At 35.6% G+C, this 16364-nt stretch overlaps 1 long non-coding RNA gene across 1 annotated transcript; it reads left to right on the top strand.

The window, feature by feature from the left end:
- Positions 1-1506: 1506 nt before the first annotated feature.
- Positions 1507-3697, top strand: LOC136232276 (uncharacterized). Its single transcript, XR_010690447.1, has 3 exons — positions 1507-1770; positions 3123-3254; positions 3580-3697. It is a non-coding gene; the product is annotated as an uncharacterized lncRNA (long non-coding RNA).
- Positions 3698-16364: the final 12667 nt, after the last annotated feature.

The raw sequence follows: 16364 nt of genomic DNA, 5'->3' as shown, positions 1-16364 counted from the left end.
AGTTAGGGGTTTCTCAAGAGGAATCCCTTTGATTCACACTCTTGCAACATCTCTACTGGATTTTGGGGAACATCAACTTTATGATGTATGCTAGAAGGCATTTCCCGCTGGTTATGAATAAAATGTAGTTCAATTGCCTCAGCTTTGTTCGTTGGTGTTGATACATTCAATGGATCCGCAGCATCTAAAGCCTGTTTGCCTTTTGAGGACGCTACTTGTAGGCGTTTGGTTATGTTAGAGGATGTTTTGCTCAATCTATGTTTAAATGTGCAAATTCTTATTAAAGTTTGCTATTTTTGTTTCATAAACATATTTAATATTTTCTTTTAACAAATAAGCAAAAGAACTCGGGTCACTATTCAACAAACCAGTTCAGCTCGGACTGGACTCATGTCGGTTCCTGGTTCGACTGACCAAACCCACTACAAGAAAAACTGTAATTAGAGATCGATATTTGCAACCGAATTGAAGTCGGTTGCAATATTGCAACCAAGGTGGTTGCAAAGCCCATCCTGCGGTTGCCAAGTTGAGAATCTCATTTGTCAAATACATTTGAGACTTGAACACGGTTTCAAAGTTCTTATAGTTGCAAACTTTGCAACCGAATGGTCTCAAAATATATTTTGTGGTTGCAAATTTTTAAGGCCATTTAGGGACTTCTATATATAATATATACTTGGATATTTGAATTATATTTTGAGTGAAATTAAATAGGAAAGAAAGGAGAGAGAAAGAAATGCTGGTAATATATTTTTAAACAAAAGAAAAATATAAAATTATATTTTAATATTTAAAATAATAGTTTTTAAGTATAAAATAAATTTAAGGGGGTAAGTTGCAAAAATACGTCTAACGTCTACATACATTAGCAATTTTATCTCAATCGTTCAAAATGGTGCAATTTTACCACTAACATTGGTTATGAAGAGCAATTTTACTCATAAAGTTGGCAAATTGGGTCAATTTGATAGATAATTCATCAAACTGTATTATCGATCATAAATCTTATTATCTACACTTCATATGTGCGTCATTTTATCATTTATTAGTAACAATTCATAAACATATGATTAGACATAAAAAAATTAAAAATTATATTGTCTTTTGTATGAGATGGATAAAGATAAATATTTCTCCGAATTTATAAATATTAAACTACAATTCTATTATTAAATCACAAAACAAATGAAATCTTTTCACACAAGTTGGATTTGGTATTAAATTGAACCTAAGAATACATTATATATTTATTTGGAAACTACATTATGAAATTTAGCCAACGAATAGAATTCATCGACTAAGACTATAAAACACAATTCAAATACATAAAGTAATAAACATGTATATTTGAATTAAATTAATGAGTCTAAATATAAGTGAGGAATGAAGAAATCAAATTAGCATTATTTTACCAAGCCCATTAAGAAATAAAGGTTAAATAGGCCCGATGTATCCATTTGGTCCATTTTAGGGATTTATATTTGTGCTATGGAGAAATTAGAGATTAGCCCTAATTACATTTGTTGTCTGCCTCCACCTTCTCTCCCATCTTCCACTTCTTGCATCATTGTCCTCCTGGAACCCTTGAAAACACGAGTTCTCGGTTTGTTTCACTTCGGTTTCTCTTTAATCAATCTCCCTCTACTTCTCCTAGATGGGTTCTATGGCTTTGTTTCGTTCCAATCAGACCTCTAAGGGTTCTGTCGGACAACTTCGGCTTTCGGGCGCCTGCCTGAAGGTGTCTAGCTGGCCTCTATCCCTACATGCAAGGTAAGACTAAGGTTTGCTCTTTCCTCTCATTCTACACGCTCTTCTTCCACTTCGGGTTTTTTTTTTCTTTCGGGTTCTTGCGAGTTCTAAGAACTCCTAGAGATGCAAAGGGTATTATGTGTCTTTTGGCTTGAGCTGGTTGTTTGGCTATATTTGTTTGGATTTGGGATGGTTATTGTGATGTTCATGGAGTTTTGTGATTTCTCACCCTGTTCTAGTCAATCATGTTTTTCGGAGTTCTAGAGCTTCTCATTCTCTTTAATGGAGGCTGTGAGGGAGGTCAGTCTCAGTCTTACTCTTATTTTGTCCTTTTCATTGACTCTTAATTGTTTATTTCTAGGGTTTCTGTTATCATAAATAAGTTGTATTAGCGTTTGAAGTGTTTGATGAAGTGTTTGATGTTGGCATTGAAGCATTCATTTTGTTTGAAGTGTTTTTATTTTTGTCTATGGTAAGTGGTTTTCATTGTGCTTCTGTTGTTACCTTTTCCTGTTGTGCGAAAAGTTGAGGTTTGCTGAAAAGTTGAGGTTGAGAAGAGCTAATAACTTACTGGTTAGGTCATTTTCATTATGGTGTTACTTATGGTGGAGTCTCTATTTTAAATGCAAAAATGTTGGCTAGAGTCCTGATGAAGTCTTAAACTTAGCTTTTGATATTATAGTCTTAAATGATAATTACAATTGTATTTTTGGTTATCATCAGTTACCTGCAGATTAGTTATGCCTTTTGGGTTAATAGATAATTGTTTCTGATTTTGGGGTTAGTGTAGATAATTGGTTCTGCCTTTTGGGGTTAAAAGGCTAAGTAACATGCCCTGTCTCGTGCTTTAAGTTCATATCTTAGGATGGATATAGAAAAATTCATATAACATCTATTCATGCAACTTTGAGGAGTAAAGTATAATTTATGCCATATTTTTATAAATAGTTCTTTGAGTCAATTCATGTTATTGATATGTAATGTTACTAGTTAAGTGATAATAGGATCTTCTATTAAAATGGATATTCATTTATGCAATTTCACCTAAGGTGTATTACTGTGGTTCCTGGACATGAGTAGGATTTCTTCTTGAAGTGGCCATATGTAGGATTGCTAACTCCCGATCAATTCCTCTTGAGGAAGCCATTGATTTTCATGTTTAGGATTAGCTCTATAAGATGGGCACATGTTTGGAATGATTTTCTTAACAACACCTTCAGCTATTTAAAAGTGGAGCAAGTGATGATATTTAAATTCATATGAATGGCTAAACTTGAATTCATTGAACACTAAATAAGTTGCAGAGGGCTTTTTATAGTTTTTAAATTCATGTTTGGAATGTTCCTAATGTTACTTATTCTACTGTTTTGCAGGCCATCCTTGGATTCAGTTCAGGTCAGTTCAAGTAGATGGCACTGCTCTTGTGACCCTCTTGAAGTTGAATACAGCTGCTCAGATCCTCTAATTTTACTAGTCCATTGAAGATTGTTGATACAGTTTATAATGTAAGTATTGATAAAAAAAATGTCATTTAACACTTAAATTCAATGCATAAAAAACAGAGTGCACTTATGAGGATTTTTAAAATTTTTGTAGTTCGGAAAACTGTACAACAACAACAACAACAACAAAGCCTTAGCCCCGAAATGGTTCGGGGTCGGCTAACATGAACTATCATATAAAACCGTGAAAAGTTCGGAAAACTGTATCTAATTATAAATCCTATAGAACACACTCTAGACTCTCGTGATCAAAGAAAATTGAATGTAATTGTGATTATGTTTAGATTGATTTATCATGTTTTTTTTTGTTTATTTGGTTTTCGTTCAGGTGAGAAAATTTCAACCGTTATGCTTCCCACATCATGCATGATGAATGTGCACCCTCGAGCAGATTATGTGCCTTACCCAAGAGACCGATTTCTCAACATTTACTTGTATGGATACAAGCAACAATTATTTGTATTTAATTTAGTTTATATATAACTTTAATTTTTTTTACACCAATGTGTAACTTTAAATTTTTTTTAGCGAATGTATAACTTGAATTATTACGCATTAATAAGTTTTATATAATTTATATTTTCTGTTTTATTATGGAATTTCTGAAATTGTAGAAATAATATTTTAAGATATATATATAAATTTTGGCAAACTAAGCAATTCGTTCAAACTATTTCTGACAAGTAAGTCCACCTTAGAAGGCTTTTATGCCCACATAAATGCATACATTGACAACCATGTTTCTTTCTCGGATGTCGCATTTTTAACATATATTTTTTACAAGAGGAATATTCTCACTCACGTCATATTATTGTGTTGAGTTTTTTTATGTGCAAAATTTTGACAATAGCCTAAACCCTAAACCCTTCACTGCTCCTCCCTAACAATAGCCTGTAGAATAAACTAACAAAAAATAGATAATAAGCATAACATTCATATATATAAACATATTATTCATTTAATATCATATGCAAACAGGAGATCACTGGGACATCATGATGGTCGAGGCGTTATTAGTGCTTCATTGCATTCATGACTTGGATCATGTCAGGGATTTGGGAAGCAAAGATCTGACAGAAAAGAGACAAATAAATGGAAAAAGAACACAAATAAAGGGGATCTAGGAAGATTTGGTCCTCAAAGTATCGAATGTAAGGCGCCCCAAAAATGTTTATAAGGAAGATGTACCGCTCGAAGGTGGTAGTTAGTGAGCCGAGGGTGCACCACTCCATAGCACCAGTCATGCCCGCAGGAGGACCTCTTAAACTGCCAAACATAGCATGACCTCCACAAGATCAGTCTCCGACCCTATCTACCTCTTCTTCCATCGAGGTTAAAAAAGGGAATGCACTCAAGTCACTAATAATAAGGTAAAAGATATGTGTATGAATAATGTAGGTACCACTCACTATATTAGTGGCAACAAAAGGAAGGACTGTGAAAGGCTCTACGGGAGGCAGGATAAGCACCACCGTCCACACTAGAGATCTCCGTGCCAATCCGGTAGATACCAAGATTGATCCCTCCCACAAGCCCGAATATCAACAACATATCCCAAGGAAGCGACATCATATGATGTGGATCTCTAGGCTTCTGGGAAGGATGATTTTGGTCTCTACCGGTTTAGTGTGAAAATCTCCGTTGTGGAGGGTGCTTATCATGCCTTCTGTAGGAGCCTTCTCCATACTCGATAGAGGATCATGGCTCCCATTCCAGAACTTTTAAGATATATATATATATATATATATATATATATATATATATATATATTTGCAGACATAAAGCAATAAATTTAACAACCAGATTACTTGTGACCAAAAGTTAGTTTGTAACCATAATAGATTTGCAAAATTATTCATTGATTTGTAACTGACATATGGTTGCAAGTGATCGGTTTCTAATTTTGCCACCAAATTAGCTACTGAAATGGTGGTTGCAAACATTGCAACCGAGAAGCTTGATATGGTATCAAAGTTTTAGCAACCTTGCAATTACCAACCGATCCAGTTTGGTTGCTAAATATGCAATTCTGGTTCGTAAATAGTGTTAGCAACCAATTTAGCAACCAGATTTTTGGTTGCTAATTACCGTTTTTCTTGTAGTGACCAACCGGTCCGAGTTTTATAACATTGGGAACAATCAAAGCTATCACCATTTCTATAATTGTGCAACATAATATCATACACATGAGCCAGAAATCCTTGTTCCTCTCGTCATGCAACCACAGTGTACATATCTAGCACATCCTAAATCAGCAAATTATCAATTTTTGTGTGTAAATAATCTAAGCATTAATGATATTTCTTGTGTATGATATTTCTTTAATTTTCAGATTTAATTATTTCATAAATGAATAATTAATTTTTAAACACAAGAAATATCATTGAATGCTTAAATTATTTACACAGAAAAGATTACCACATTGTGATATTCAGGGCTAGAACATTCTTATAACTAAAAGGGAGAAAAAATTGATAATTTTAGCTATGCTAGATTTGTAGAAGTAGATGTTTTCTCAGGCACAACTACATTTGTGTGGTTCATGAGCGGGCATTAGGTTGCACAATTATATAAATGGTGATAGGAAAAATCTCATGGTCAGAGTATACTAATGATCCAGTTTTGGCTTTACTTATAATTGGATTCTTATATATAGGACATGCCTGAATTTCCAATGTGGTTACAATAGAAAGGGAAGGATTTTTTGAGCAAGTGTTTTTAAGAGAGAGCGCGATAGACAGTGAAGGAGTTGCTTGATCATCATTTTGTTGATGTTAAACAGATGAGTATGAGTTCTGCTCCAAGCTGTTGTTGGATCAGGATATCTCTGATTCCATAGATGGATTAGAAAATCCTAATCAAGATTTTCAAATTGAAGATTTATCAAATTTGAAGTTTCCGAATCAGAATTATCCGACTGAAAGGATGAAGGGAGTGATTGATCGAGTTTGAATTGGGGTGAAGAATGCATTATTGAGGAAGATGAGAAATCAATGGAAGACATAGATGATATAGAATCTGCATTCATCAATTGTCAATTATTAAGAGCTTGAACTTGATCAAGATTGTTAATGAATTTTAGTGAAAAGCAGAGCATGATTAATGAAAACAATTTTAGTATTTGTGATCTTGTATTAGATGTAATCTCATTTTATAGAGAATATATGTAGTAAGAGTAGAACTCTAATTCCCTTTCCTCTTCACCCTTGTCCTCTGAAACCATTTTGGCAAACTAAGCAATTCTTTCAAACTATTTCTGACAAGTAAGTCCACCTTAGAAGGCTTTTATGCCCACATAAATGCATACATTGACAACCATGTTTCTTTCTCGGATGTCGCATTTTTAACATATATTTTTTACAAGAGGAATATTCTCACTCACGTCATATTATTGTGTTGAGTTTTTTTATGTGCAAAATTTTGACAATAGCCTAAACCCTAAACCCTCCACTGCTCCTCCCTAACAATAGCCTGTAGAATAAACTAACAAAAAATAGATAATAAGCATAGCATTCATATATATAAACATATCATTCATTTAATATCATATGCAAACAGGAGATCACTGGGACATCATGATGGTCGAGGCGTTATTAGTGCTTCATTGCATTCATGACTTGGATCATGTCAGGGATTTGGGAAGCAAAGATCTGACAGAAAAGAGACAAATAGATGGAAAAAGAACACAAAGAAAGGGGATCTAGGAAGATTTGGTCCTCAAAGTACCCAATGTAAGGCGCCCCAAAAATGTTTATAAGGAAGATGTACCGCTCGAAGGTGGTAGTTAGTGAGCCGAGGGTGCACCACTCCATAGCACCAGCCATGCCCGCAGGAGGACCTCTTAAACTGCCAAACATAGCATGACCTCCACAAGATCAGTCTCCGACCCTATCTACCTCTTCTTCCATCGAGGTTAAAAAAGGGAATGCACTCAAGTCACTAATAATAAGGTAAAAGATATGTGTATGAATAATGTAGGTACCACTCACTATATTAGTGGCAACAAAAGGAAGGACTGTGAAAGGCTCTACAATGGGAGCTGTGATCCTAGGCCGAGCAGGGAGAAGTCTCCTACGGGAGGCAGGATAAGCACCACCGTCCACACTAGAGATCTCCATGCCAATCCGGTAGATACCAAGATTGATCCCTCCCACAAGCCCGAATATCAACAACATATCCCAAGGAAGCGACATCATATGATGTAGATCTCTAGGCTTCTGGGAAGGATGATCTTGGTCTCTACGGGTTTAGTGTGAAAATCTCCATTGTGGAGGGTGCTTATCATGCCTTCTGTAGGAGCCTTCTCCATACTCGATAGAGGATCATGGCTCCCATTCCAGAACCTTTCGTTGACCAGTTGCCGCTAATAGGATGAGTGGTATTGCATTAATCAGACACATACACATATATTTTACCTCATTAGAGCATCCCTTTTTTTTTTTTGTCCTCGGGTGAAGATGAGGAAGACAAGGCGGTTCACAGGCTGATCTGGTGGAGGTTGTGGTATGTCTGGCAGTTCAAGAGGTCCTCCTGCAGGAATGGGTGGTGCTCCGAAGAGTTGCGCCCTAGGCTCACTAGTTACCACCTTTGAGTGACACATGTTCCATATGAACATTTGAGGGGTTCCCTACACTTGTTACTTTGAGGGAGACCCAACCTACGAGGTTGAGTTTTCTCCTCCCAGCACCACTCATGTAAGTATTAACTTTCCTCTCTCTCTAGACCATTGTTCTTCACATTTGTTTTCTGCTATTTGTCTCATTTCTGGCTAAATGTACACTGAAAAGTTTTCCGAGTTGGGGATGCATCCTCAAAGATTTTCACATCCTATAGTACTCAGATTTGGATGCATGTCTGACCACAATATATTAAATGAAATCTAGAAATGGAAGAAGATGTAGATGAAAGAAAATATGAACTTTAATATAATAGTATATTGAGAACACAAGGTGAATAGAAAGCAAAGTCGAGTTTTGCAAGGTCTAAACTATGGGTTAGTTTAACCCTTGCTATAATAAAAAAAGAACTAGATCTGAAATGAATAAAATAATTTATAACCACCAATGCAATTGAAAGCTAAAGATAATGAAAATGAGTTACACATGATGTAAAAATGGTGTTTGGAGCATAGACCTACAAACTAGCAAAGCTCCCTATTTATAGGAGTTTTGGGGCTCTTATTTATATAAAAACCACCTAAAATGTCTAGCTTGTCTTTAATATTGATGCTTTATCTTGCCATAATTGATTTGGAAATAATTAAGGAAGGTTTTGGAGTCTTTTTAAGCATATTTATATGTCCCCAACCTTTAAGGATTCTTCTTTTTCTTGCTATAATTGATTTAGAATTTAGTAAGGAAGGTTTTGAAGTTTTTAGGCAGATTTTAGTTTTTCTTCTTATTCTAGAATTACAGTCAGCTGGTCGAGCAGTCTATTGGAAGATTTATCTAATTACTTTGTTTTATTTCCAAAAACACCTCAAATCACTCAAAACTCCATTCAATAGAAGAATAAAGTAAAATACACTAACAACTAGGGACAAACATTGACAAACCACTAAAAAATAACATAAAACAATGAGTTAAAATATTATATAAATGGTTATAACAACTTGGTCACATTTTGAACATTCCTTGTCTTGAAGGAAGTGTTAGATTCAAAATAAAATTTGAAATCAAACAAGCCATGTAGCTTATAACTTTGATAAGACTTATTTCACTGACATTCAATAATCTCAACTTATGTAAATCATACGACATAGATGAACTTTAACAAAATATGGTTTTCTCAAAAGTATTACATTATTCAATACATCCCATATTTGAAAGTATGAACTAGTGTACAGCCTCATAAGGTAATATCTCAAGGCTTTTCTTTTCTTGTAGCCTTTAATCTTTACTTTTCACTAAAGGTTTAAAATTTAACACTCAATTCATTACAAGTATTGTGATAAGTAATGGCGTATAGTTCTTAGTCTCTATCACTTGCTAGTCTGACCAAAATATAATCAAAAGGTCTTTTGCATGGGTTCTAAAGAAGGTTTAGTTTAGGTATTAATGAGGAAAATATTTGGCTAAATGGAAAATATTATAATACTGTGTATAATTAAGTGTAAAAAAGTGTGATTTTTCTTTTATGAAATAAGAGAGAAAGTTATTTTTTCTTAGACTTTTTAGGATTTTGTGTTTTTTAGAAAGTAGAGCAAGTAAGACTGAACAAAACTATTGACAAACCTAAGGTATTGCTCGCAAGCTATATGGAACTACCCATGGAGATGTACCTACTATATATAGAGAGATGCGAGAAAATTTCCTTCTTGATTAAGATTGTTATCCTTATTGCCGCAATTTTCTCCGGCTACTACCGCAATGTAAGACATTTTTGAAAGAAAGATGGTAGACAACAAACATGAATCAAGTTTGAAGAATGCAAAACCAATGAGAAAGACTAAGATTTTTATGGGGAAATGTATTTGCTCAGATACTATAACAAAATCTCAAGCAAAAACAGAAAAAAGAAGAAGAAAGAGAATTAGATTCAGAGTTGGTTTATAGCCTTACTCTTAGTTTCTCAACTTATTCGGAGCACTCCACATCTTCCATGCATGTATCTTCTCATCACATATACATGTCCTCCTTCAACAATTTCTAAATATCCATTGCACTCCACATCTTCCATGTACGTGTCTTTTCATCACAAAACTTCTTCACCACATGTCTACTACTTACCATACCCAAAGCACACCACACCTCTTTCTAATTTGCCTAATAATAATGGACTCAGATAAAAAAACATTAAAACACATTTAACATTTAGTTAAACCATAACAATGATATCATTAGTTAGGTTTTTCTTTCATTAATTATACAACTCAAGACATCCACTTGAATTTGATAGAAGTATGGAGACATGCTGCAATTGGTTCCTATGTGTCAAGTTTACCTCTTCCATTCTAGTCCTCTATAAATCCAATCTATAAGAATGAGATTCCTCATACGTCCATTAGTAATAACATACCAACTTTCCTCATAATAATTTTTTTTTGTTGAAAATCTTTGGATAATGGAAGATTGATAAAGTAATCCCTTTACGGCATCCCAATTCCATGATTAAAATGGATGTATATTTGTAAATAAATTTCGAATGTTGATTGGAAAAAGAATCTCTAATTCAACAGAAACCATGAGAAAAAAGAGAGGAGAAAAAAAGGGATGAGAGAGAGTTGCTGAATGTAATTAATAATTAAAGCTTAAGATACCTAACCGCTTATACTTATCTGAAAAAATTCAATTGCTTTTTTATACTTTTAGAATATTCATTTTACCAATTTAACTTGTTTAAAACTTATTAATCCTTTTAACAAAGTATATAATTTTTCTGAAAAAGTTTAAATGTTTACACTTTAATCTAGTTTAGGTAGCTAATATTGTTAGAGGATATATCTGTAAATATACATATTAGAATTAGTCTTTGATTTAGTCAGATATTGTTAGCTTGATTTACTCCTTGTATCTTTAGAATTATTGTTGTAACCGATTCTATCTTGTAAAGCTTATTTAAGCACAAACTCTATCAATACCAAATCACTGGAGAATCATGATTGTTTCATGGTATCAGAGCAGTTCTGAGGTTTCACAACTCTGAATTTTAATTTTTCCCTAGGATTTCTCCTTTCAATCGCTCAATTAATTATCTCCATGGTATCACAAAATAACTGCCTCTAATTACCTGTTGTGGAAGACACAGGTTCTGCCTATTTTGAAAGGTCAGAAGTTGGGACATCATGTTGATGCAACTTCTGCACCGCCGCCCAAGAAATTACAAACCGGAGCAGACAATCCAGCGTTCGAAGTTTGGGAGCAAAAGGACCAACAGGTCCTCAGTTTGCTCATCTCTTCTCTTTCATTGGGCGTAATTTCCCAAGTTATTGGGGCTGAAACTGCAGCAGCCGCCTGGGAAAAGCTGGCTAAAGCCTATGCCACTGGATCGAAGTCACAGATCCGTGAATTGAAGAATCGTCTTCATAATTTACGTCAAGAGAACGATGATATTTCTGCCTATCTTTTACGGGCCAAATCTCTCAGTGACGAGCTCTCTGCTCTTCAAAATCCTGTAAGTAACGATGATTTAGTTGGTGCAATTTTGGATGGCCTGAATGATGTTTATCGGCCTTTCACTCGTGCAATAGAAGCTCGTCTGGAATCTATTGCGTTTGAAGACTTAACTGGCTTGCTTCATAGTGAGGAGCGACAGCTCTCTCGAGTCACAGCTCCATCAAGCTTTACTCCCTCCGTTCATTATTCTGCCGGTTCAAACAACAGGCCACGGGGCCGCGGTCGCGGTCAATTTAATTATGGATCCAGTCGGGGTTTCTCTGCCCCAAATAATTATAGTAGAAACAGTTACACAAATTCAGCTCCACTTGATGTCTCCACTCTCACATGTCACAATTGTAAAGGATCGGGACATATTGCTAGACAGTGTCCATCACCAAAATTCAATCGCAATACCAGGGGTTCTCTTAAACCGTCCTCTAATATGGCCACCACCTCCAACCCTTCCTCCACTGATTGGCTCCTAGATTCTGGCGCAACGCATCATTTAACAGCTGATTTGGACAACCTCCATGTTCACACTGAATATGACGGTCCCGAGCAAGTTGTAGTAGGTAATGGATCCACAATTCCTATCTCTCATATTGGTAAATCTGATTTTCCTATTTCCAATATTCCTCTAAAGTTTCGAAATATACTCCATGTTCCTAACACTGTTAATAACCTTCTTTCTGTGTCTTCTCTAACTCAATCAAATTCTATTTCGGTTGAGTTTTTTGCTAATTACTTTGTTTTGAAGGATTTGGAGACAAAGAAGGAGATATGTCGAGGGGTGAATAAGGATGGACTTTACACACTTTGGCTTCCTTCATCAAGTCAAAATCGCATTAGAGCCTTTAACACTAGTCTCTTTTTATGGCATGCCCATTTGGGTCATGCTCAATTCCCCATTGTTAAGAAAGCAATTGCTTTGAATAAACTTGACTTTGATGATAATAAATGTGCTCCCTTTTGTGATTCATGTTGTGTTAGTAAAGCACATCGCTTACCGTTTCCTGTTTCTACATTCGTTGCTTCTAATCCGTTAGAATTGGTTTGTTCTGATGTTTGGGGCCCTGCTCCAGTTGATTCACATGACAATTATCGCTATTATGTTATTTTCTATGATCATTTTTGCAAATTCTCTTGGCTATTTTTTGTGCGGTATAAATCTGAAATCTTGAGTGTATTCATTAAATTCGGAACATTGGTTGAAAAATATTTTCAACGACCAATTTTAATTTTTCAATCAGATTGGGGGGGGTGAATTTCAGGCTTTAACCAATTATCTTAGTACCAATGGGATCAATCAAAAAGTGTCTTGTCCATACACACCGGAACAAAATGGTTGCGCAGAACGCAAGCATCGCCATATTGTTGAAACGGGTCTTTCATTACTTACTCATGCTAAATTACCTATGAAATTTTGGTCTTATGCCTTTGAATGTGCAATGTTTATCATCAACAGATTACCCACCAAAATACTTGATTACCTTAGCCCATATGAAAAATTGTTTGGCAATACACCCGATTATACTTTGTTCGGTACATTTGGTTGTGTTTGCTATCATTGGCTCCGTCCTTACAATTCAAATAAATTGCTTCCACTTTCTTGTAAATGCATATTCATTGGCTATAGCAAAATACATAAAGGTTATAAATGTTATGACTTGCTTAACAACAAAATCTTTATCCCACGTCATGTGGTTTTCAATGAACAGGAGTTTCCATTTCCTCTGTTAAACAATGAGATGCGCCAGATATCTATGACTGATCTGTCCAATGCTCCGGTCACAATTTCTTTTCCATCAGCACAAGAACCATTTACTGCTATTCCCCCAACAGCTCCACGCCCAAATACAACTTCCTCTAATCCCACTCGCACCATTATTCCATATCATCCCTTACCAAATTTTCGAGAGTTACCAACCTCCACAACAAACAGCCCCCCCGCCAGCTTCCAATCAGCCTACTGTCCCTCTACTTGTTGATTTTAGCGGCTATCAACTCTCATCACACCAAAATTTACCCAATGCATCACAAACAGCCCCACCTGAACAGCCCCAACCTTTACAACCCACTCTCATGGTTACAAGAACTCAAACGGGTTCGCTTCGTCCAAAAATCTATCAGGCCGTGACTGAAACTGTCACCCCTTCTTGTTATACTAAAGCTGTGGAACATCCACAATGGCGTGCATCTATGAGAGAGGAGTATAATGCACTCATTACCAATGGAACTTGGGAGTTAGTTCCAGAAACCGAAGCCAACAATAAGGTTGGCTGTCTCTGGGTTTTTCGCATCAAACTGAACCCTGATGGATCTGTCAACCGATACAAAGCACGGCTCGTTGCCAAAGGATATCATCAACGTCACGATCTTGACTATGAGCAAACATATAGTCCGGTTATCAAGCCCACAACGATACGTTTACTTCTTTCACTTGCAGTAACAAACTCTTGGATGATAAAACAACTCGATGTGAGTAACGCATTTTTACATGGCACTTTAGATCAAGCTGTTTTTATGTGTCAACCTCCTAGTTTTACTCACCCGGACTTTCCTCATCATGTGTGCAAATTGAAGAAAAGTCTATACGGTCTTAAGCAGGCCCCCCGTATGTGGCATCGTTGTTTGACAGAGGCTTTGATTTCCTTTGGGTTCGTTTGTAGTAAGGCTGATTGCTCGCTTTACTATCTTCATCATAATGATACTCGTTTGTATTGTCTTTTATATGTTGATGATATCTTGGTAACCGGCAATTCCATTGTGTCTATTGATAACTTGATCAAGCAATTGCAGCAGCGGTTTGCTATTCGGGATCTTGGCAAGCTCTCGTATTTTCTTGGAATTGAAGTGAATTGGGAAAATCATGCTCTTCACCTAAGTCAAAAGAAATACATTTCTTATTTACTCAAAAAATCCAAAATGGATGGCTCCAAAAGCATCTCAACACCAGCCTGCACAAGCACCAAACCCTCTCGAGATTCTGGTGAATCCTATACTGATCCTAAGCTATATCGCACTATTGTTGGTGGATTACAATATGCGACCATCACTCGACCAGATATTAGCAATGCTGTAAATAAAGTTAGCCAATTTATGCATAATCCAAGTCTTGATCATTGGAAAGCGGTTAAACGAATACTTCGGTATTTAACTGCAACTACAACACATGGAATTCGTTTTCATAAGGGTAAAACTCTTGATCTGGTTGGTTATAGTGACGCAGATTGTGGAGGAGACGTTAATGATCGAAAATCTACCTCTGGCTATGCGGTGTTTGTTGGTCCTAATCTTGTATCTTGGCGGTCACATAAGCAAACTACTGTTTCTCGCTCCTCCACCGAAGCTGAATATCGTGCTCTTGCTAGTCTTGCTTCTGAAATGCTTTGGTTGAAAAAGCTCATGCATGAAATCGGCATCTCCAATTCCCCAATACCTGTTTTATGGTGTGATAACCTTGGTGCAACATATTTAACTGCTAACCCAATTTTTCATTTTTCATGACAGATCTAAGCACTTAGAGATTGACTTTCATTTTGTTCGTGACAAAGTCTCCAAGAAAGAGCTTCGGGTTGGTTATGTCCCCACCCTTGATCAAATTGCTGACATCCTCACCAAACCACTCTCCAAGGCTCGGTTTCAACATCTTCGCGACAAATTAACAGTGGCTCCGCCATTAATTTGAGGGGGAATGTTAGAGGATATATCTGTAAATATACATATTAGAATTAGTCTTTGATTTAGTCAGATATTGTTAGCTTGATTTACTCCCTGTATCTTTAGAATTATTGTTGTAACCGATTCTATCTTGTAAAGCTTATTTAAGCACAAACTCTATCAATACCAAATCACTGGAGAATCATGATTGTTTCAAATATGTACCTTTCAAAAAGTCAATTGGTCAATTTAAATAAATTCATGGGTTACTAGAATTTTTTCCAAATATAAAGGACTAGTTGATTTTTTGAAACAAGTATATGGACAAAAAATGTATTAATCTATTAATTAATTAACATTTTAACAATGTCTATTCGCAATGTGACCAAAACATATGTCGCCATAATGAGAATTGACTCATGGCATAGCACGTGTCGAGAATGGAGCAAAAATAATGTTTTTTCATAATAGTGAATAAGATTATATGTATATATATAAAGTGCAAAAAATACTTTTAATATTGTCCAGCAAAAGTAATTTTACCTCTAACATCATAACTAACATAATAATACCATTAATTTTTACAAGTTGAGCGAATTTACACTGATGTTTGAAATTGTGTCAATTTCAATTGTTATTGATGGAGGACTCTGTCCATTCACAAATTTCATTATCACTCAATTTGTATGTAGGGATGGTAATCGGGCATTATAAAAAAACTACATGTTTCCAACCCGATGGGGATTAGTAATAAGTGAAAATTAGGGATAAATTAGTGATAGGGATGGACAAGGGAGATAATTTCTCGCCAAAGCCAAAATGGTGATAAGGATAAGGATTACTATATCCGCTCCGTGAAAATTCTTCCCCGTCGTGTATAAATTCCCGTGAATATCTATAGTTATGTTTTGTTAAAATAAATTTTTTTATACAAAATGATGCCATTTTTGTGATTTTTGGTTTTTCATGGATTGATTTTATTAAATTTTTTGGGCGAGAGAATCAAATTTAACGGTCAAAGTTGGTCACATACTTTTAAGTTATTACATTTCCAAATATTCCGTGCGACAATGTGAGGATCCTAACCCCGAGGGAGGAGAGAAGAAAATAGTGTTGGCGAACACTAGAAAATGAAGATATAAAGTATGGTATTAAATAGGAAATACAAGGCATATAATAGGCTACAACAACTAGCTAGTGAGCAACAGAGCCGGCACTGGGTCTAGGCCAGGAGTGCGCAGGCCTAGGGCCAATGGTTGTTAGGGGTCCAAAATTTGTTTATTATATATATATATATATATATATATATATATATAGGTATACAAGGTCTAAAACGAAATTTGCATTAGGATCAGCA

Source organism: Euphorbia lathyris, chromosome 6 (genome assembly GCF_963576675.1).
Source record: "Euphorbia lathyris chromosome 6, ddEupLath1.1, whole genome shotgun sequence".
NCBI lineage: Eukaryota > Viridiplantae > Streptophyta > Magnoliopsida > Malpighiales > Euphorbiaceae > Euphorbia > Euphorbia lathyris.
This window is presented reverse-complemented; position numbering and strand designations above follow the sequence as displayed.